At 47.2% G+C, this 24,089-nt stretch overlaps 1 protein-coding gene across 3 annotated transcripts in view; it reads left to right on the top strand.

The window, feature by feature from the left end:
• Positions 1-8,975: 8,975 nt before the first annotated feature.
• pak5 (p21 protein (Cdc42/Rac)-activated kinase 5) overlaps positions 8,976-24,089 on the top strand; it is a 54,500-nt gene continuing 39,386 nt past the window's right edge. Inside the window, exon 1 of one of the 3 annotated variants that reach the window (XM_064340788.1) lies at positions 8,976-9,366. The gene's annotated coding sequence lies outside the window, so the exon portion shown is untranslated. The remainder of the gene's footprint in view (positions 9,367-24,089) is intronic. The other 2 variants (XM_064340786.1, XM_064340787.1) reach the window with 2 other exon arrangements.

The following is a 24,089-nucleotide window of genomic DNA, read 5'->3' as shown; positions in this document are numbered from 1 at the left end:
TGCCACCTTGGAGCTGTGGGTCGGATGGCTTGTCTGTCTGTCTGTCGAGTAGTCTGTCTGTCGAGGGATGGGGTGAGGAGAACTGTTGACATCTTACCTCTGGTAGACAGTCTATGTTTCAGCCAATAGGAAGTGTAATGTGTCTGGGTGGTTATTTTAGGGCAAATGAATGAGAGTGAGAATGAGAGCGAAAGTAAGAATGAGAATGAGTTTCTCATTCTCATGAGTTTCTTTTATTGGCCAACTTATACCCTATAGCCATAATGATTTATATGCGAAATTTTTTTGCTGAGATTTACGATTAACCAATGAAATATGGCACCTGAGGTGCTCAGTGTGTTATTTGTAATTTATGTGAATATTAACTGCTTGTATTAAATATTTTCTGTCTGCTGCTAAGGGTAGGGTGAATATCCCTCTGGGGATCCATGAAGGATTCAATTATTTTCTGTTTTATTTTCTATTTTATTTTGTGTTTTATTCTACATAATAACAGTGTCCCAAGCTGACATCTAATTATTTGTTCATATTCAGTACAATGGGGAAAAAAATACATGTGCAGTGCAGTTGGGTTTTATGTTCTGAGTGAAGATCTGTTCGTACAGAGGTTCGCCACTAGATGGCAGGGTTGTGTTAGAATTTAGGCTATGTTTTACTTCTGGGCTTTGGTGTTACAGATCTTGTTTTATGGGGCACAAAAAGATGCAGTCATGGGCTTTCTCATGTTTTAAAGATATAGGCTTTTTCCACATCTAACTGCAGACTTCTGTTCTTATTGTAGCTGTCCAGCTAATGAGTATGATGTTTACCCGTTAAAATACATTTATCAGAACTTTCCGTTTAGAGCCCTTGGAAAAAAGCATTTTGAGTCTGGCCACTTCGTAAAAGTGCCACCACTCCAGTCCCCCCCGAAATGAAACTAGTTTAATGATTCAGCAGCGGCTTTTAGCTGCTGTGTTGGCCCTGCCGGTTTCCTGCTGAATAGTTTCAGTTCCTGTCCTGGTCAGGCTGCTTTAAGCTTTATCCCACAGGGCACAGGGGCACAGGGGGGAAAAAAACGAAATCAGGCGGGACACCAGGGTTAGTATGCAGCCCTGCTGATGTGCATGATGGGTTTGGGATACCAGTCTGCCCCCCTGCTATCCCCCTGTGTACATGGTGCACTGCATTGTGGGTAGTAACGAGCTGGTTCTGTTACTTTTCATAACACTGACAAAAATTACTGCCGTAATTTATTTATTAATTTATTTTTATTTTTTAAAAATGGGGCTTTGGTCCAGTCTGCTGTTGAAAATAGCCTGGGGCATCAGAATTCCTGAGCATGCGATTTTTAAGTGGGTCAGTCCCAGTGTGTGATTGGCTGCGCAGCGATTGGCCTTGCGCTGTCTGGGTGCTGCTGCAGGACTCGGCCACCAGATGGCGCTCCTGCAGGCAGCAGCCCCCTGCTTAGCAGGACTTCTGAGAGCCCACATGGAGAATGGTGTGTCTGACGGTCCTGGGACCAGCTTGCCTGAAAATGGGAGCCTGGTCTCGGGTGACCGCTCTGTTAATGCTCTTCTGTGGCTGGGCGGTGTTCAGTGTGTGGCTGTTGTGTGTGTGTGGCCAATCCTGTGCCTGGTCTCTCTCACTCTCTCTCTCTTCCTCTCTCTCTGTCTCTCTCTCTCTCTCTGTCACTCTCTATGTCTCTCTCTCTCTCTCTGTCACTCTTTATGTCTCTCTCTCTCTCTGTCACTCTCTATGTCTCTCTCTCTCTCTCTCTCCCTCAATCTCTCTCTCTTTCTCTCTCTGTCTGTCTCTCTCTCTCTCTGTCACTCATGTACGTATGCACCTGTCAAGATGGGTGTGTACTAAGTGAAGGAGAGAGAAACAGCAGTTTAGTAACAGTTTGCTGTACTAATGAAAGTGTACTAATGAGTCTAAAACAAGGCCGATTTAATTATTGACCCGTGTGCCTAACAATTTTCTGACCAGGTTTGTGTATTTTAGCGACCATTTTGGGACTGAACAATACTGGCTTTAAGATTTAATGCCAAATTGTGCTCCCACATTTTCAATTAGACCAATCGCTTATTTGATCCAAAATGTTGGTGAAGTCATGAACTCCTCAGACTGATTTATAAAACTACAGCAGAGTACTTACATATGACATGAGCCAGCCTAGGCACCTGAGCTTCCGGAATGCAGCTGGTCCCACCTGTCGGGCGCACCTGTTTCAAAGCATTTTATTTTCAAAACGAAGCGTTTGTTACCTTGCCGTGCCGCGCTCTCTGTCCTCCAGTCCCGTCTGACGCCTGTCCCTCTGAGTCACATGGTCTGCACGTGACCCGGGGTCTGCGGAGACGTGGAACGCATGCGAAGACGAGCGTATGGGGGGATGACTAAGCACTCCGCGCGGAGGAGAGAGGCGCGCGGCTCGGAGAGTTATCGTTTGGCAGCGCGCAGAACGGCGCCGCTCCAGAGGGGCTATAAAGTACGAAATTGGTTCCTGCGCGGCGGTGCGATCCGACTCGACGGGCGCGTCCATACATCAGTCACCCCGTCATAACGAGGACAGGAGAGGTGGAGGGAGCGTCCTGCAGCCACTGCGTTTCTGCGAGATCGCCTGGTGAAATGGCTCTCGCACTGGGGACAAGCTTATTTTTACTGAACCGGTCAGAAGGGGAATGTGTGTGCGCGCGTTCGCAAACGTCTTCTCACAATCTCACTGTTCATGCAATTATTCACATTTTTATTCAGATTTCTTTATAACATTGACTAACAATATAATTATTGGCAAACACAGTTTTAGAAGTTCAGTAATTGGTAAAACTAATTTTCCAAACCGAGTTTGTGAAGAAAATTTGAAGAAAACTGAATTTACACGTAAGTTAAGAACAAACGTGGATGGATCACAGGCCGATGTTCTTTACGTTTTTCATGAAATGTGATTTTCACATTCAGGCTTTGTCAAAGGCACAGTGTCTCTCTTGGAGTCTGACTTCTGGTCTTGTGATAAGTAATTATGTCAGAGGTCATAGGTCATAGGTCAGGAGGTCTCCAGGGTCATTGCCAGCGTTCTCCTATTTCCATCTGGGACAGTCACTTATTAGTGATTTTGTTATTTTCACATCACAAAATAGTGCAGCATTTACCTCCATTCACAGATTTACCGGGACGTGTGAATAAATGTCAGCTGCCCTGCTGATGGTGGAAAGATCAGGTTATCTGTGCAGTGCATCGTGGGACATGCTTGTGAAGCAGAAAGCGCTTCCTGTTATTGATACACGGAGCTCATAGATCATGCCCTTGCTGCACACACACACACACACACACACACATGCAGCTGAAAGCGTGTTGTCGCAGCACTGTGATGAAACGATACTGTAAAGAGAAATGCAGCGCTGAAACAGGCTTTTGACCGAAGCCCAAAGAAGCCGTGTGTAGACTGCGTGTGTAGACTGCGTAAACATGCAGCTGTACTGGATGAATTTCCCCTGTCCGTGTTCTAAGCAGACCTGTGATGGATTGGCAGCCTGTCCAGGCTGTGTTCCTGCCTCTCGCCCAATGCATGCTGGGATACTTTCCAGCCCCCCCGTGACCCTGGCCAGGAATAAGTGGGCTAGATAATGAATGGATGGATTTCCCAAGCATATCCATTATAAACTAGAAGACAACATTGATTCCAGATTCAATTTTCTATTTTTATTTTATAGGCATTTTACAGAGATACTGTCACAAAGACAGTTTACAACGCAAACAAAAAAAGAAAATTGGGGAAAAAAGCAGGTCTGCTATGCTTTATGAATACAGAATCTGATCTCACTTTGAGTTTGAGGGCTCATGTAGCACTGTTATGCTTTCTGAATACGGACTCTGAGCTCACTTTGAGTCTGAGGGCTGATGTAGCACTAAAGATACTGCAACAGGGAAGTGTCCTCCAGACGTTTAATCACATGCACACTGACAGTCATGTGACTCTCATTCACTTTAGCCTTTTCTTTAGGGTCCACCACATGACATGCAAAAACAAAACAAACATGCAAGTCATAATGATAATAATTAAGACTGTTCAAGCATTAATGACTTACAAATAAATGTGAGTTCATAAATAACATATGCAGATAAGATACTTACCTGAAAAGGCTAAAGTTATCTGTGTTTTATATTTATCGTTGTGATATTGTTATATTGGTTTTTTTTTTTTAAAGCATAGCAAAACGATGCATGATGGTTAACAGACGGCTCTTGCACAGCCCAGCTGAGTGATCTGGCTCTGGCTAATGGGCTTGTCTGAATGTATTACCAAGGAGTCTCCTCTGATCCTCACAGTCTCTGGGTCCAGCTTCATTCCAAACATGTAATCCAGTTTCCCTTTTCCTCAGTCGGAGAGGAAAGCTGCTGGTGATGATGCAAGCGTTGTTCCTGGATTTTTAAAGCAGGCTGTGTTTCTCTGTGTAGAAGCAGGCTGTGTTTCACTGTGTAGACACAGGCTGTGTTTCTCTGTGTAGAAGCAGGCTGTGTTTCTCTGTGTAGAAGCAGGCTGTGTTTCTCTGTTTGAAACCAGGCTGTGTTTCTCTGTGTAGAAGCAGGCTGTGTTTCACTGTGTAGAAGCAGGCTGTGTTTCTCTGTGTAGAAGCAGGCTGTGTTTCTCTGTTTGAAAGCAGGCTGTGTTTCTCTGTGTAGAAGCAGGCTGTGTTTCTCTGTTTGAAAGCAGGCTGTGTTTCTCTGTGTAGAAGCAGGCTGTGTTTCTCTGTGTAGAAGCAGGCTGTGTTTCTCTGTGAGTGAACAGCGCAGGATTCCCAGCCTTTGCAGAGGGATGTGGGGCAGATGAGATTTAAATCAAGCCCTGACAGTCTCGTAACCCATCTGACTTTCATTTTCACCCAACCTGACTCTGCAGAGCCCAGAGCTCAGGCACAGAGTTAGCTTCTCTACTGTTCTGTTTACACCACACTCAGGTCAACACTAAACACTCAGTACAGACCTAAGCACTCAGGTCAACACTAAACACTCAGTACAGACCTAAGCACTCAGGTCAACACTAAACACTCAGTACAGACCTAAGCACTTAGTACAACACTAAACACTTAATACAGCCCCCTCACTGAGTGCAAAACATCACTTAGTATTGCCTCCCTCAAGGACTACAGCCAAAAGTATATCTACCCTTCTAGATGGGTGATGCCCACTCTTATGTGACAGAGTCCCCAATATTAAGAACACAAATATATCCCTGTAGGAGAGTGATGCTTGCTCTTATGTGATTGGCCGTGAGTCTTGCGTTTGAATAGATCACAGATGTAGCCACAGGAATGCTGTGATGTGATTACCTGTGTTTCTCCTGCATAAGTAGGCCAGGGCTCCCTTGAAAAAGCTATTTCCAGCTCAGTGGGACTAACCCGGATAAATAAAGGATGAATAAATAAATAAACTGACGCATATCTCTGCAGAGGAGTGATATTTGCTCTCATGCTGCTGGCCTGGAGTCTCCATTATTTATAGACCGCTGATCTGTCTGCTTCAGGGCTGATACTCAGTGTTGTGTGATTGGCTGATCTGCCTGCAGAAGGGTGATGCTCGCTGTAGTGTGATTGGCTGATCTGCCTGCAGAAGGATGATGCTCGCTGTCGTGTGATTGGCTGATCTGCCTGCAGAAGGATGATGCTCGCTGTTGTGTGATTGGTTGATCTGCCTGCAGAAGGGTGATACTCGCTGTTGTGTGATTTGTTGATCTTCCTGCAGAAGGGCACTGGAGCACCAGGACTGGATGGTGGATCAGAAGGCTTTAGGGTGGAGGCGGAGGGTGGAGCTAGAATCTTAAGGGTGGAGCAAAAGGCTACAGGGCGAAGCTAGGGGCTTTAGCGTATGGCTGGAGATGGCTGAGTTGTGGCTTTTGGCTGTGGCAGGAATTGCGCACACGACTCACACAAGCTCATGCACAGCACCACTGTGTTCAGACCTGATCAAGATCCCAAATGCTCGCCAGATGCGATCAGCCCCTTTCACGTGAGTCTGTACCCAGTGGTGAAGTTTTACTCGTGGCTGAACCAGGGCTACACCTGGCAGCTTTCCTTTCTGACCCCTTCCCTACACCCTCCACCCCACAACGGGACGGCTTACGTGATAACAGCACATCAGTCCTGCAGTCTCTGCCCTGACACACTCATCTGGAGTGAGTTAGAGAATCTGTGGTTCAGCTGGAGCAGCAGAGATGGGAGCTGTAGAACACAGCGCTGTTATTATGTACATTTTCACTTCTATCAGTTATAACTGTTATTGTTTGTGGCGTTTTACCATTGTTATACCCAGAACACGCTCTGAGAGTTGCTGTATTGTGATTGGGCCACCAGAACATGCTCTGACAGCTGCTGTATGCTGATTGGGTAGCGCAGAGGGACTGGCTCTCTGTATGTATTATTCAAGCAACAACTACTGAGCACAGTAATGCTTTTAGAGAGACTCCAGCTTAACACCACTTTATGGCCTTGTTTCCGTTCCTACGGGCTGAATGTGGGTTTTATCTTTATGCAGACTTTGTGTTTCATGTGCATAAAGTCTTTACTGTGTTCCTTGGAAAAACTCGGTCTAATTATGGATTCAAAAGTCTCATAAATGTCCGTGGTGCAGGTCTGCCAGATTAAGAGTCTCCCACTTCCTCAAAGACTTGTGATTTCCCACAATGCACTTTGCTCCTCGTAGTTATGGTAGCGGAGGCCAAGGATTACGTTGGGGGAGAAAGATTATTTTAATAGGATTAATGAGGACTCTCATCGCGTAGTGTAGCTTTGGCTGTCAGGGCTGATCTGAAGCACGGCCCCTGTGTGTGTGTGTGTGTGTGTGTGTATGTGTCAGGTGCTCTGATTCAGACCCAAACTGGGCGTGCTTTAGCAACAGCACATATATGAGACCCTGAACGCATGTTCCGTATCGCATTTCCCTGAAACGCAATCCACAGCCCAGAGATCGCATCGCGCGCTGTATTTATAGACTATAACACACCCTGACATGTGACATCCTCCGCCACGGCGTTTGAGGTTATGGCGACTGATCGCACTCCTGTGCAGAAACTGGGGATGTGGGCCTTAAGGCTCAAAGAACCGAGCTTCCACTCTTAACCCGGGCCTCTTGCACTTAAGATTTAGCTGCTTTCATTCGTACCTGTGGATGAGAGCTATTCACCTGCAGGGCGATGGTGTGACGGAACAGCTACCTGTGATTGCGAGCGGTTTACAGACAACGTGATGGTTTTTCAGAGGTAATATTTCACTGGCAGCCGTGATCGCAAATCGTTATGGGTTTGCCTCGTTTCATAAAGTTCTGAACCAAGCATTCCGCTGAGATTCTGCCCGCACCAGTATTTCAAAACATCTGCGCACAAAAAATAGGATATATCCATTAGTACAAGAACTTTAGAAAAAACAATCAGCTGTAACGAAACCCTTATAGAATGCTTAAAGAGAAAAGCAAGTGAAAACTCTGAAGAACTGGTGGAAACTCTGCACTCAGGAGAGCGTTAGCACAGGCTGTACCTGCTATAGCAGCTACACCCGCATAAGAGATGGCTGAGAAACCCACGGATGGATTCTTACCGCCAACCGAGAGTGCGATCCCGCCAGCCTCTGACAGGACTCCAACAGGAGCCCAGAGAAAAGAGCTTTTCATGGTGTTGTGATCACAGGGGGCTATTATGGGTAAATCTGTGATTTTATGGTGCTATTACAGGTAAATCTGTAAATGTAGGGCGCTATTATAGGTAAATCTGCAAAATGTAGGGTGCTATTGCATGCAAATCTGCAATCGTATCGGGTGTTATTACAGGTAAAGTAATTTTTATACAGGTAAAAAAAAAAAAAAAAAAAATAATACATGAGTGTACATAATCATTATAATAACGTGTATTTTCTAGATCCAAGGTTGATGTACAGAGGATGTCAGTAGTTAAATAAACACACAGCCACAGCAAAGACAGTCAGATGAATAAAACAGAGTCAGTGTCAGCGGGCCAAAGCAACATACATCGACGGTTAGAAGGCCAAAAAGCCAGTGGGCGTGGCTTGTGTGAGGGGTGGAGTTAGAGTTTGGTGGGTGGGGCTTATGGGGGAATTGTGTGTATGTTAGAGGGCGATTTATATCTCCTTTGCCATGCATATTATCAACTAGATTAGAATGTATTATTGCACATGTCATTCAAACACAAAGTTATGTTGAAACAATAAATAATATTTAAGCACAGTAGCTCACAGTGTGCTTGAGGTCAAAATGAATTTCTCGGCGCCAAAGAGATAATAATATTTTTGTCTTACATTACATAGCTATTACAATCACTCAGCAGATCTAGATAAAGTGACATACAGTAGTGGAGAATTATGCTAAAACTGCCACTGTTCCCTATATATTTAGCTTTTTTTAGCTAGAACCGAGCCATGTATCCTGAAGTAAAATTTATTTTCTGCATAATTTGAATAATTATTACATCTCAGACTGTTTGCAGGCTACTGTCAGTCACATTATGCAAAGGGGTTATTGATTTTTTGCCAGCACCCATATGAATATGAAATAAAAATTGTATATTGCAATACTTCATAATAATGTGCTTTTCATTCATTCATTCATTCATTCATTCATTCATTTATTTTCACGCAGTCATTTTAAAGCTATTTTTGCAGTTTGGTGACTTTGCATAGCTCACACCAACTAACTAGCATCCCGCGTAGTCGCATCTCCGGTACAGCTGAACCAAAGTGGGTCAGTTCAGTGTCTTTGATCTTTTGAATACCCCTCTAAAACAAATCTAAGTGTATCAAGTACTCCAGTGTCAGTTCCAGAAATCAAGTCAACACTGCACGACTGCTTAAATGACGGTGCATTAAGAATGGATTCGTTATAAGAAAAATATATAGATAGAAAACCGCTACAGACATAGGATGTTGGTAATGTGTTATCCATATGACCTACAGTGTAGCCAATCGCAGATCGCAGCGCTCACAGTTCTATTGGGTGGCCACACCTGTCATTTTTAAAGCGAGGTGTCGACTCCAGCTAGCATCGCGCTATGAAGCGGACGGCCGCCGATGTCTCCGTGTCTGTGGAATATACCGCGTTCGCTGTGCTACACGGTCTTCCGTAAAGCCTCGCAGCCGCGCACTCGCGCGCATTACACGGCGCGGCGGCTTCGACTCAGGTGCTCCGTTTCCAAGCGCTCGTTCGCCCGAAGCTCTGCTCCACAACAGCCCGGATGTAGCACACTGTCTTCGCATCAATACCGGATTGTAAAGCACACTGGACAGTGATAACATGGCGCTGGCAGCCACATAACGGTACCCACAATAGCAATCCAAAAAATATAATAACCAGCAGGACATGTAAGGCCGTTAAACAAGACAGCAGGTAGGTCTGCTTATTTGATTAGCGCGTAACGGTTTGCCATTTTGTGCACATATTTTTTTTGCCTCTTGCAATCTCTATCAGTGAAATACTGAGGGGTTTACACACTTGCTCTCTATTACCGTGATTGTTCTTCCAGCACAAGACAGTGGAATAAACACGCATGCTGTTAGGATTTGCACCATGCATACTCGCTTGTGTGTGATTGTCGCTGTCAAACGGGACGGACACCCATCGTCTCGTTGTTTATCTTTGCGTTTGTGAATAACGGACAGCTTCGGTGGCGGCTAAATGAGTGAGCCTTAAGGAAATGGATGTGTGTACACTTTAGGGTCACGGACTCATCAGCCGCGTTACACCGCCGCTTTATTTTTCTAATTTAGCAGCGATGTCTTATCGCTCAAAGTTTATTATGGTGGGTATTTATATACGAGCTAAGTGTCAGTCTATCCGCGATCTTTAACGTGGCTTGGCAGATTAAAGTGAATTGCAGCAGCGTTGTGGATGTGCAGATGGTCAGTTTTCAAGTTCGGCGTGCTCGGGATTATCCGGCGTGCACGAGGGAGGAAAATCACAGTATTAGCTGTGGCCTGCTTTCGCTTAACCACCGGCCTTCTGCACTGCCGGTGGGTGTAATTCACACTGCTCAGAAATTTCCCAAACTGTTCATAGTTTTTAATAGTATTCCAGGTGTCAAGTAGTTCACCAGTTATTACTGTACGTAACTTGCTAGTTGTTATGTGCTGTATATTGTTATTGCTATTAGAATTATTATTATTATTGTGAGTGTTGTACTTGTTTTATGTATTATGTTGTGCTATGATACTATTACATTGCTGTTTATCAACATGGTACGATTATTGTTAACAGTAATAATGATATTAATAACAACAACAACAATACTACTAATAATAATAATAATAATGATGATGATGATGATGATGAGCCCCACGGGGTTGTTAGGCTTGTCCACAGCTCCAGGGCTCAGAGTGCTGTGCTGATGTGTGTGTGTGTGTGTGTGTGTGTGTGTGTGTGTGGGTGCTGTGCGTGTGTGTGTGTGTGTGTGTGTGTGTGTGTGGGTGCTGTGCTGCTGTGTGTGTGTGTGTGTGTGTGTGTGTGTGGGTGCTGTGCTGCTGTGTGTGTGTGTGTGTGTGTGGGTGTGTATGAGTGCTGATGTGGTTCTGTGCTGTATGAGTGCTGTGCTGATGTGGGGGTGTGTGTGTGTGTGTGTGTGTGTGTGTGTGAGTGCTGTGCTGATGTGAGTCTGTGTGGGTGTGTGTGTGGTGTGTGTGTGTGAGTTGAAGGTCATGTGTTGTGTGGCTGTGATGCAGCTCTGCCTCTGGGCCCAGAAGCCTTCAGGCTCCCCGAGGCGGCCTGGCTAACCGGGTCGGGGGGGGGGGGGGGGGGGATTGGTTGGGGTTGGGCATCCCAGCCTTTTGCCACCCACAGGGTGCAGGAGCTCTGGTGGCCAGAGGACAGGAAGTTTGTAAACACACCCTTTGGCGTGACCCGGTGCCGTTTTGCACTTCAGACCTGTCCTAACGTCTGAAAGAAGGCCATTTTAATACTCGGACGATCATATGCAGGGTAAAAATATCGCTTCTGAAAACACCCTTGCTGATTTTCCATTTGAAATGAACGAATGCCTTACATAAATTGATGTTATAAGCTTTTATAGCTTATATTTCATATCAGGGCCCTTCAGCTTGTTCTGTTGTTGTTGTTTTTTTAATTGCGCATACTGACTGAAGTATTTTATGCTTGCTATTTATAAAACTGAATAAAATATGCAAGGTATGTTATCAAAGCAGATGTCTGCTTAAAATACACACAGCTGCTACTTGTGTTACTGTCTCTCCTGGGAGCTGTGCTGCCACTGTACAGATGTGAACCTTGTCAGTCACAGTCAGAGTACCGTCACAGTCACAGTAGTGTTACAGTCACAGCACTCACAGTCACAGTCCAGTCACAGTAATACAGTCACAGTAGTGTTACAGTCACAGCACTCACAGTCACAGTCCAGTCACAGTAATACAGTCACAGTAGTGTTACAGTCACAGCACTCACAGTCACAGTCCAGTCACAGTAATACAGTCACAGTAGTGTTACAGTCACAGCACTCACAGTCACAGTCCAGTCACAGTACATACAGTCACAGCACTCACAGTCACAGTCCAGTCACAGTAATACAGTCACAGTAACTGTGCATACAGTCACAGTACAGTCACACTCATAGTCACTGTCACTGTTCATTACATTACATTACGTTATAGGCATTTAGCAGACGCTCTTATCCAGAGCGACGTACAACAAGTGCATAGGTTTCATGATGTAGAGGCGCAAAAGAAACACTAGAGTGAAGTAAGGAGTACAGTCACAGGAATACAGTCACAGTCACTGTACATACAGTCAGTCACAGCACATACAGTCACAGTCTATGAACATACATCACAGTCACTGTACAGTCACAGCACATACAGTCACTGTACAGTCACAGCACATACAGTACAGTCACACCACATAGAGTCACAGTCAAATTGTTTTATCCATCAGAATGATACTTTATTCTTCTCATTGCTCACAGGGCAAGGAGGACGTTGACCCCAGCTGAACAGACCTGTCTTAGATATTATCCATTTATAGCTTGAATTTTACTGACACGATCTCCTTGCTGAAAGTGCCGTGCCTCTCGTTAACTTGTCGTTTGAGAAGTCGTTAAGGTTAATTATCATATTCTCTCATCGTTATGCCCTTGTTGTCACATGACCATTGTAACGTAGGGCAGTCCTGAGCAGGTAGCCGGTTTGAAGGGCAGGTGTGGCGGCCACAGGGCACCTGGATCTCTCTTATTTACCTGAGTCACTTCACCTCAGTGAAATATTCTGCTCTTGAAAGCTGGCGGCGTTTAATATGCATGCAGTGCATCTGGCCCCAGATGACGGCAATCAATCACTCCGAGCCGGGCCCCTCTCTCATTCGCTGAGAGCTTTGGGCAGACGCGGTGGAGAAAGGGAGGCCGTAGAGCCTGCCTGTGTTTGTGGCGAGGGCGTATTTTATCCTGGAAGAACATCAAAACAGCGGTTCTTAAGATAAAAGTCCCCTCGGCCCTCTAACTGCGCCCAGAAATAAACCTTCAGGTGGAACCTTCCGGGCCGACAGGCCAAGCTGAAGAAGGGCTCTTATCTGGGAAGAATCTTTAAATCCCAGGAGATGTAAATAAGTGATCTGTTATCAGCGACGAGAGGAAAATCAGTCAGCGGTTCCATAAATCCCCCTGATTAAGAGAGCTGGTGCAGCCTGCTCTCTAACCACCGCTAAACTCCCTTCTGCAGGGTTTCTGCTCCTCTGTTACCCTGTGTAGACCTGGAGTAGTGTGTGTGTGTGTGTGTGTGTGTGTGTGTGTGTGTGTGTGTGTGTGAGTGTGAGTGTGAGTGTGCGTGCATGCATGCATGCGTGTGAGCGTGTGTGTGTGTGTGTGTGCGCGTGTGTGTGAGTGAGCGTGTGTGTGTGTGTGTGTGTGCGCGTGTGTGTGAGTGAGCGTGTGTGTGTGTGTGTGTTTTCTTGCTCTGTGTTACACATGGCTCCAGGGATCATTATAATACATGTCACTCAGGTCATGAGACTGTTTCTGCAGTGTCCTACTTTTGTTTATTCTATGGTCTATTGAAGGATTCTCCCAGTGTCATGACCCTGGAGGACACAGAGCGTTTATGGTGTTTCCAATGCGTTGGCCTAGCAGATATACGGACTGAACAGCCTGGGCATGAGCTCTAGGATGGATGCATGGATGCATGTATGCAGTGTATTATAGCATAAACACAGTGTGTGTGGTTCAGTGTGTATATTGACATTCATACTGTGTATGTGTGTGTAACAGTATGAGCAGTGTAAGGATCCTAAATGTGACTCTGGCCCAGTACTGTGGCCCACTAAAGCCTGTGTTCGCTGCAGTTATAGACTTTAACTGAAATTGAACTCCAGCCTATATGCCGTAGAGCTTTGAAATGAAACGCCTAAATACTGAAAAATAAAACGTGCATCGCAAGCCTTCCGCATCTTTTTAAAGTAGTTTTTAAATTGTTGTGGTCGGATATGTGCTGCATTTAAACAAGCGATGCGTTCACACGTTAAAACGGGGATAGCCTTTAATCAGGCCGTTTGAGATGAGTTCCTGAATAATGTCGCCGGGGCTGCTCTTATTCTGGAGCTGGGCTGTGATTGGCCGGCAGGCTGTATGCTCACCATGGCTGCAGTGAAGGCTCATTAGAGAACGTACAGTACAGATTTAGCATTAGAGTTTTGTATTGTAGGGTAGAAATTTCCCAGTAATACGTACAGTGCAAAGGTGATGGGAGGATTATATTGCTAAAGGCGAATGATCGTAGGTTAAAATAAGTGGGTTTAAGTTTTTATTTTTTTATTTTTAAGAATGAACTTTAAAATGTGTTTGTGCTTGTTACACTAATTAGTTAGGGATGACGGTCTTACATCATGGGGAGGTGGCTCTGTTTAACTGGATGGAGTCCGAAGATGGAGATCTTGCATGATGTTGGTCTTCTTCCTTTAAATGATGTGTCACCTTGGAAGTGTTCTGGACTGTTTCCACACCGCGGGCTGATCGTATTTACAGGCGTGACCTTCACGGGTCCGAGGCTGGGTTTTATCAGGCAGCAGTGGCTGTGTGGGCCGTGAGTGGAGGGTTACACACGCGGTTCAGTGTGTCCCGTGACACTGTGTTTGGGCGTGGCCTGGGCGTGGGCGTGCCGATGGGACAGGTGTCGGGTTCAGGTTGTGGGTGTTGACGGGACAGTTGTGGCGGGACAGGCATTGGACTGGTCTCTTTAGAGTCGCTGGATCTTCAGTTGCACCCCCTCCTCCTCAGGGGGAGATTTGGGTTGGGGGGACCTCCTTAGACTCCAGACTCTGCCAGTGGCTTGTGAGAGAAGTCTGCTACCATTTCTCTCTGGAATGCTGTGAATTTGTTCCGGAAGGTATTGTGCACGGATAAAAGACTTCTTACTTAAGACTTTGATCTTGCATTGTGAAGGTACAGGTGACTGATGAATAGCAAAACAGAGGGAAGTCCTGCATACTTTTAGAAATGGATTTCATGTGCATTCAAATGGATGTTTCACTTTGGGACGTTCACCGGAGTGTTTTGTACTGGACAGAACCTACCTATCCCACACTTATCCTTAACCTGCTTCAGAATAGTTGTGGGATGAACATGGTCGACTGAGTGAGGAACACACATTAGCAGCTGGTTACTTTGTGTGCGATAGCATCTAATGTGCACGTGCAACAAGAAATAATTCTTTGTTAAAATGAAACATTTTCAAACATGTTTCCTTCTTACAGTCGCACATAATAGAATATGTGATCTCCACTTCAGAACACTTCAGAGGGGGATTCCTGGCATATTTTTGAATCTGGCAGAGTCGGTACCTTTTCTCAGGTGTGAAGTGATTCTCCGTCTCACCTGTCTTCAGCTCGTTGTGCTGCAGGTGCACAGGTGGGGTGACTCCTGGGGAGGGCCTGATGATTAGCCAATCGCAAAAGCCGTCTTCCAGCTGTGACCTGTTCCCATAGTAACCGCATCCAGCCAGAGACCGACGCTGACGCAGCCGTCGATGTGGAGTTTTGCATGTGCAGAGTGCGTGTGGGAGGGGCGGTGTTTTAGGATGAGCAGAACTCATGTGCTGAGTATTTTTAAAATAGTTACATTGACAGCATACAGGTGATGGGAAGTTTATAACAGTGTGCGTATGGGAGGGAGTTTATAACAGTGTGCGTATGGGAGGGAGTTTATAGCAGTGTGCATATGGGAGGGAGTTTATAACAGTGTGCATATGGGAGGGAGTTTATAACAGTGTGCATATGGTAGGAAGTTTATAACAGTGTGCATATGGGAGGGAGTTTATAACAGTGTGCGTATGGGAGGGAGTTTATAACAGTGTGCGTATGGGAGGGAGTTTATAACAGTGTGCGTATGGAGGGTTTATAACAGTGTGCGATGGGAGGAGTTTATAACAGTGTGCGATGGGAGGGAGTTTATAACAGTGTGCGTATGGGAGGGAGTTTATAACAGTGTGCGTATGGGAGGGAGTTTATAACAGTGTGCGTATGGGAGGGAGTTTATAACAGTGTGCGTATGGGAGGGAGTTTATAACAGTGTGCATATGGTGGGGAGTAACTGGTGACAGACCAGACTTGTGTCAGTGTGTCAGTACAGACTGTGGGTCAGTGTGTCAGTACAGACTGTGGGTCAGTGTGTCAGTTCAGACTGTGGGTCAGTGTGTCAGTACAGACTGTGGGTCTGTGTGTCAGTAGAGACTGTGGGTCAGTGTGTCAGTACAGACTGTGGGTCAGTGTGTCAGTACAGACTGTGGGTCAGTGTGTCAGTACAGACTGTGGGTCAGTGTGTCAGTTCAGACTGTGGGTCAGTGTGTCAGTACAGACTGTGGGTCTGTGTGTCAGTACTGACTGTGGGTCGGTGAGCTCCTGTGCTGTGCTGACAGGTGTGTGAAAGTCTCAGGGAAAGGCGCTATATCGGAGACGCAGTGGCAGATGAGAAGCACACTCTCACAGTGAGCACACACACATCGGCCCTGCAGTGCTGTAAAGCAGCTCTGTGTGTTTCATACGCAGGTAAAACGCTGGCAGGGGCAGCGGCAGCTCCCCCCTCCGCCCTGGGGGCCATGGCCCAAATACACACCCCCCATCCCCAAGCCAACCCCCTCCCCATCCCTGAGCCACCCCCCCATCTCCGAGCTGCCCCCATCCCCAAGCCCCCCCATCCCAAGCCAACCCCTCCCCATCCCTGAGCCACCCCCATCTCCGAGCTGCCCCCATCCCCAAGCCCCCATCCCAGCCAACCCCTCCCCATCCCTGAGCCACCCCATCTCCGAGCTGCCCCCATCCTCGAGCCCCCAATCCCAAGCCAACCCTCCCCATCCCTGAGCCACCCCCCATCTCCGAGCCCCCTTCCCGAGCCCCCCATCCCCAAGCCAACCCTCCCCATCCCTGAGCCACCCCCCATCTCCGAGCCCCCCCATCCCGAGCTGCCCCCCCCCATTCCCTGAGCCGGCCTCCTTCGGCATGCCCTGACATCACTCCTGCGGGACGCTGCTCTGGAATCAGGCCGCGCCCGAGTCTGGAACATCGCGCAGATTAGCGGCTGGGATCTGATGTCTGACATGGCGTTCGGCGGGCGGGGGGGGGGGACGGGATTATTTCATGCACCGGGAGCGGAACAATGCTTTATTTATTAGTTTTTTTTTTCCTCTTGCTGTAACCGGATTTTTTTTTGTGTGGTAGTTTTCTTTTCAGCTCAGCTACTGCTCGCCATCCCTGCACTGGAACAGTGCTTTAACAGGATGCGCCACCCAGCAAACTCTTTGCCCTTGTTTCTCTGCCACATGAGTGCTCCCCCTCCCCCTCTGTTTAAAAATATATGAGGAAATATGAGGAAAAGACTCTGGGCTCCGTGTGCTGAATCAGTGACTGTCGGCGCGGAAACAGGACAGAGCGGTACTCTGCATCTCTTACGTGTTTTTGGGGTTTTATAAGAGCTGAGTTCCACCGCATCGGACGCGGCTCGTTTGAGACGGTTCGTTCCGCGCTGTCATGTCGTTGAGAAAGGGGAGGCGTGGCGGGCGGAGACGGCTTTCTTCACCCTGCGCGTGAATCTGAAAACCCGGCAGCGGAAGGAAGGGAGCAATCGGAGAGAGTCAGCTTCATCTTTGAAGATGAAACCCCTTCCGTCTCACATCAGTCTGAAGCCCCAGTCGGTCTGCTCCGCATGTCCACTCAGTCTTAATAGCGTCATAATAACAGCTTTGAGCTCAAGGTTGCTTTTATATGTTGAGCGCATTTAAACTCCGCCTTGGCTAGCTGTGAGTACCAGGCAACGCCGTTTTGCGGGAGTGAATAGCCGTGCGAATGCGGCAGCGGTGACTAATTCACACATCGGAGTGTTGCAGGTTGTTTGACTCAGGTGAGACCCTGTCTCGCAGGTGAGAGGGGGCGGGTGCAGGTGACTGGCTCCACGCGGCCCGCTCTGTCCGTGTTAATGAGACGTCATTAGAACACCTGTCACCTGCTTCGTTTCCTCTTCATTACCTCATCCTCGCCTCTCCAGGGGACACTCCACTGCCCCCTAATGGACAATCTTGGCAGTGCTGCTGTGTCTCTTAGGAAGGATTTGAGTTTTAGGAGGTGACACCTGGAATAAAAAAATTGCCTGAAATTGAAATATTTATTTTTAATGAAACCCTTAACTGTTATCCAGATGGTAAAAGGTTAATCTATTGCGTGCCTATTCATGTATTTACTTAATTACACGTCCTTCTGAATTTAAACACCCTTTAAAGACGTCAGTCATTTGGATGTGGTGCCAGTGAGCTCTAATGGGTGTAATGTTCTACCAGCAGGGCGTCATGGCGACAGGGCAGACAGGTTTTAATTGGCTGGTGACCTGCAGTGTCTGGAAGCCCAGGAGAGAGAGCCAGTCTGGTTCATTCAGAGGGCAAAAATACAGTAATCTTATACATTAGCATGTGTAATCTGAGTTTGCAGTTTTATTTAAATTCTGGAATGTAATCCAAAGGATGGCAAGTTCACAGAATTGAAATATGTGCATGTGTGTATGCGTGCGTGTGTGCATGTGTACATGTACGTGTGTGTATGTGTGTGTACTTGCGTGTGTGTGTGTACTCGTGTGTGTGTGTGTGTGTGTGTGTGTGTGTGTGGTATCTATGTTCCAGCATCAGGCTGCTCTGTGGAGCTGTGATAGCCCAGCTCTGGCTGTGAGGAGATGGACACATTAACCTTTCAGAGAGCCTCTCCGCTCAGCCTCGTTAAAGGGCCTCTCCGCTCGGCCTCGTTAAAGGGCCTCTCCGCTCGGCCTCGTTAAAGGGCCTCTCCGCTCGGCCTCGTTAAAGGGCCTCTCAGCTCGGCCTCGTTAAAGGGCCTCTCAGCTCGGCCTCGTTAAAGGGCCTCTCCGCTCGGCCTCGTTAAAGGGCCTCTCCGCTCGGCCTCGTTAAAGGGCCTCTCCGCTCGGCCTCGTTAAAGGGCCTCTCCGCTCTGCCTCGTTAAAGGGCCTCTCCGCTCTGCCCGTTAAAGGGCCTCTCCGCTCGGCCTCGTTAAAGGGCCTCTCCGCTCGGCCTCGTTAAAGGGCCTCTCCGCTCGGCCTCGTTAAAGGGCCTCTCCGCTCGGCCTCGTTAAAGGGCCTCTCCGCTCGGCCTCGTTAAAGGGCCTCTCCGCTCGGCCTCGTTAAAGGGCCTCTCCGCTCGGCCTCGTTAAAGGGCCTCTCCGCTCTGCCTCGTTAAAGGGCCTCTCCGCTCGGCCTCGTTAAAGGGCCTCTCCGCTCGGCCTCGTTAAAGGGCCTCTCCGCTCTGCCTCGTTAAAGGGCCTCGCGTCACTCAGCCGGAGACACAAACGACTGCTTCTGTCCTTTTCCGTCTAAAAATAAGTCATGTGAAAAGCGATCGTTTCTAACAGGCTAGCATAATGGAGAGGTGAAAAATGTGCAGTCATCACTCTCACTGGCTCTGGTGCACACTGAAGGAGCAGATCTGATCGGGATCTATCCTTTCAGACAGAGAGGTATTTGAGTTTTGGGCCCATGGTATCCGCAGCAGTGAGGAAGAGGCTCTGTCCACGTGTGATGAGTGTGCAAATGCGTAATGGCTCGGTACATGCATAATGGCTTTCAAAATATGTGATGGTTTTGCAAATGTGTGATGTGATGACTTTACACATGCATGATGAGTTTGTAAATGCGTGATGAGTTTGTAAATGCATGTGTGTATGTGTGTGTGTGTGTGTGTGTGTGTGTACCCAGGGCTGTGTTGCTGATGGGTTCTGTGTTGTTCTCTGGGCTGTGTGCTGAAGTCACTGGTATGAGTCAGGATGCATAGGGTAAAGGAGAATAGATTCACTCAGCGGTGAACGCTATCTCTCTCTCTGTCTCTTTCCCTCTCTCCTTCTCTCTTGCTCTCTCCCCCTCTCCCTCTCTCTGTTTCTCAGTCTCCCTCTCTGTCTCTTTCCCTCTTTGTCTCTCTCTCGCTCTCTCCCTCTCTCTCTCTGTCTCTTTCCCTCTCTCCCTCTCTCTCACTCTCTCCCCCTCTCACTCTCTCTCTGTCTCTCAGTCTCCCTCTCTCTCTCTCTCCCCCTCTCCCTCACTCTATCTCTATCTCTCTCTATCTCTCTGCCCAGTCTTGTGAGGATCAGTTTACTGTAGATTAATCAAGGTTTCCGCTTGACCGCTTGACTTCACATCGTATATTATTTAAATAGACTGAAGAATATTATTTATGTATTTATTTCCTGCAGACATATATTTATGGAATACCTATTCAGGCATTTTGTGATTCAGGTAGTGGTAGTAGCATCATAGTAGCATCATAATCAGCGTAGGTTAAATGACACCCATCCCTATTTGTGAATAGACTCTTTTTCTGGCTTCTGAACAGGGTGTGTGTCATCCCAAGTCACAAACTCACACACAGTAAAGATGCTCAAAAAATATTTAAACTTTTTGCAAAATATGCTGATAGACGGGGCTGCAAGGCCCAAGCAAGCAAACAGAACTCCGCCCCCCCCCAGGGCTGTCAGGGTTCAAATGAAACTCTAAAAATGGCGGAAAATCCAACATGGCAGACCTCGTGGGTCCCTGGGGCGAAACTATTCAGCGCATGAAAAACATCTGCACTCTCTCTCACACACACATGCACACACACACACTCTCTCTCTCACACACACACACTCACACTCACACACACACACACACACACACACACACACACACACACACACACACCGCGCTCTGATTCGCCCTGTTTGGATCCTGTTCTGACTGAATGAGAACACGCTCGGTGCTCTCAGGCAGATTATTAACGAACGTTAGGATGTGATGCTGAATTAAAAAGGCCAGTTCTGTCACGTTCAGCTGCTGAAATAACAACTGAGGAAGAGGCAAACTGCATGTAACTAGCGGGGATTATTCAGATTATTCAGTGTTTGGCACGTTGTTGAAGGCGGTTCTGTGAATCATAATGTAATTAAGGTTTGGCTCTTTAAAAATGTACAGCACGGATTTTGCTGACAGCTGAAGTAATATTCAAACTAATGTCCATAAAAACTTCAGCTTATTTCACGAGCACTGCGTTTCCTGTGATCACTCTGCTGCAGAGATGCGCTGCAAACCAGGAAGAGCGATTTCTGTTGTTTTGAGAGGACTGGTGACCTGCGCTCTGAGCAGACGTTGAGGTTCTGACCGGCTGCAGCTCGGACGCACTGCGACCAGCGCGCCGAGGGTTAGCGTTAGCCTAAAGGCTCCTCGCGTGTGACCTCAGCAGATCTCATTGGCCGGGCTAACGTGTGTCATGTGACATCTGCTGTAATAAAAAAAAGATAAACGGGGTGAGCTTCATATTCATGATGTAGATTAATAATGCGCTTCATTGCTACGTCAACAGTGTGTTTTTTGTTGTTGTTTTTTGCATGGTTACGCTGGCATTTACAGGCAGTGGGCTGGTGAACGGCTCATTTAGCAACAACAACCGGCTGCAACGGCCGCAGACAGCCAGCATTCATGTGTCCGCAGGGCCAGGAGCCGGCCATCCAGCCGCCTGATTGGCTGTGGAGCCCCACGAAGGGCTACTGTATTCACATACGTGCGTGTATGCATGTGTGCGTGTGTGTGAGGACCATTCATCTGCTCGAGTGTGGCTTTACTGCGTGTGGAAAGACCTGAAGATAAAGTGAAATGTTCTTGTTCTCTCACGGGCCAAAACACAGACAATTAACATTAACATCCTGCCTCAAATACCTTCCATAATTAATGCTGCCCTGCTCTCCTTTCAAACTCTGTCCGTTTCAGAAAGCACTTTCCCTGCTGACAGCTGATAAAACACTTACCCTGCTGAGCCTGGGCGAGAAATATCCTTTCCAGAGTACCAGCCTCCATCTTTTTTTATGCTGTTCCCCCCATCAGAAGGAACAGTCAAGAGAAGGAAGACAGAGTGAAGAAATATCTGGAGTCACCTCAGACTCCAGACCTGGAGGGCTGCCGTGCCGCAGGTTTCTATGGTTTCCTTTCGATCGGCAGCCAATGTAGGCCTTCGACACAGAACGTGAGGACCTCTTAGCCAATCAGAGACTTCAATTAAGCACTTCAGCGCTGAAACGCAGGTTCCACCACCCTCCAGGGCAGGAGACATTTGGCTAATTGCCTGAAGTACGAAGCTGCTGGGGGTGGCTGTGTAGGATGGCGGTTAAGGGAACTGGCCTACAGGTCAGTCCCAGGTTGGGCGCTGCTGCTGTACCCTTGAGAAAGTCACCTGACCTGTCAGTGTAAATCCAGCTGTGTAACGATGAGCGCATCGCGCTGGGTGAGGCTTAAATGCCAGTAATATCATGTGCAATAATATCGAGTTGATTATTTAAAGACAAATGCTTCCATTTATGCAGATATAAAGCTCCAAAAAAAAGGGATTTATTTTGGAATCTTTCCCATAGTGCATCGGCTCTGACGGCTGTAACCGTGGCGATTAAAGCGGAAGAGCGGCGTGCCTGTGAAGGGCTGGGGTCAGAGGTCATGCTCATTGTGACACCAGCGTGGGCTGGAGGTAGTGCTGTAACAGCTGTCACATTCGTAAGAAACACAGAGTATATATACACTACTGAAACCTGAGGCCAGGGACACATGTATCTGTCATATCAGATTTAGAATGATTATTATTTAGTTATTCATTTATATGTTTGTTTATTTATTTATTTATTTATTTGTTTGTTTATTTTTTACTTTTTTAAAATTGTACTTTTGCTCATTTCCTTCTTGGTCATTAAGCACATTAGCGTGGAAATGTCGCTAGTGTTCCCTCTGAAAGATTTTGAAAAGAAAAATGAAAAAAACGGCCACAATCAGCTGATCTGTTTCCACTATATTTTTGCATCAGACAGGGACAGAAGTGGATCAGTAGTTTTGTGAATATCTGTTAGGAAAGTCGATACAGATGTAGCTAGGGCACACAGCGTGGGATCAGAAGAGTGGATTGTACTGTACTGTACTGTAGCACTGTACGCATGTAAAACCCTTACACCCACATGACTCGTCCAGTCATTCTCCCTCACCGCTTGCTTTGCCCTCTTGTTTGATTGTGTCAACAAACCGAAGAGCAGACCACTTCAGGAATCAGGGGCTCAAGCGCCGTAGTGATTCTGATTATAGCACGTCTGCAAAAATAGATCTGGCCAAAAATATGCGGAGTCCTGCTTGGCAACAGACAGTAAGACCACCCTCTCCCCCCAGCCTGACACTGAGATACTCCCCCAAGCCTGAGACTGATCTACTTCCCCAAACTGAAACTGAGATGCTCCCCCAAGCCTGAGACTGATCTACTCCCCCAAACTGAAACTGAGATACTCCCACCAGCCTGATGCCTTCTCTCATCCACTGTTCTGATTGGTCAGCGCCAGTGTGGGTTTTCAGTAAGGGGAAATTCCATTGAATTGTGTGGTCTAGCTATTTCACTTCTCTGTTTGTCACTGTTGGGTTCCCATGGCAGCACAGAGTGTTCAAAGTGGTTCAACCACCCCCCCCCCACACACACACACCCCAGTTGGGCAGAAATGAAAATCTTGCCAAATTGTTGATAATGTGCTTATTCAGTGTTCACATGCCTGTGGCAGCTGCAGGGGTGTGCAGGGGGGCATGCGCTGGTGTGCAGGGGGGCATGCGCTGGTTCGGGATAAAAGCTCATTACCGGCGGTTTGCAGGTTTGATTCCAAAGTGGGGCACAGCAGTTTTATGTGTTTTAGACTCCCATCATCAGAGTCTAAGAGGACGCACGCAGCCGCTCTTCTGCGTGTATTACCCATAATCCACTGGGCTTCTGTGTCAGACCTATACAGGTTCCTGCCGTACCTTAGACTCTTCAGGCCCCTGTGGGGGCAGACCCAGCTCAGTAATGCGTCCTCAGCTGGTCATCCTGGGCCAGTAGAGCTCTCCTGTGACTTATGAACACCAGTGGTATGTGTGTGTGTGTGTGTGTGTGAGTCTGTGTGTGTGTGTGTGTGTGTGTGTGTGAGTCTGTGTGTGTGTGTGTGTGTGTGAGTCTGTGTGTGTGTGTGTGTGTGTGTGAGTCGTGTGTGTGTGTGTGTGTGTGTGTGGGGCGAGTGCTTCCAGGTTCCCTCAGCGCCAGTGGGCTGAACAGGCTTTATGTAATAAAGGAGTGGGATTCAGGCACATTTAACATGGATATAGAGGTCTGTGGCTCTGTGCTGTTGCCCCTCCAGAGGGAGGCGTGCGGTGGTCTCATCGGAGAGGTAAAGGTGTTTCCTGAAGGTGCTCTGAGGTGCAGGAGATCAGAGGGGTCACATAAGGTCATTTGGACATGGAGCCGTGTTTAATATCCGCATTCAAAGCACAAAGCGCTGCGTATTAAACATACTCAGTATCAAAGTTTTTTTTTTTTTATAAAGAAGAGTTTATTAATGTATTTGTATTGTAACCAGCTGAGGAACTGTAGATAAAAATAAGCTTCTGGTGCAATACCTGAAATTGCAACATTTATATTTAATATTGTGCATGATCCCTTACAAAGAAACGGTTAAATAAGTATGTTATGCCTGTGCGATAAGATGATGTCATAGGTGCGTTGGCTGGTATCACATGTGCCGTGTTTGTCTCTTGGAAGGCCTGGCGTAGCCCACGCTGGTTC

Source organism: Anguilla rostrata, chromosome 6, assembly GCF_018555375.3.
Source record: "Anguilla rostrata isolate EN2019 chromosome 6, ASM1855537v3, whole genome shotgun sequence".
Taxonomy (NCBI): domain Eukaryota; kingdom Metazoa; phylum Chordata; class Actinopteri; order Anguilliformes; family Anguillidae; genus Anguilla; species Anguilla rostrata.
The sequence above is the reverse complement of the archived record's forward strand: the minus strand, read 5'-3'. Positions and strand labels throughout refer to the sequence as shown.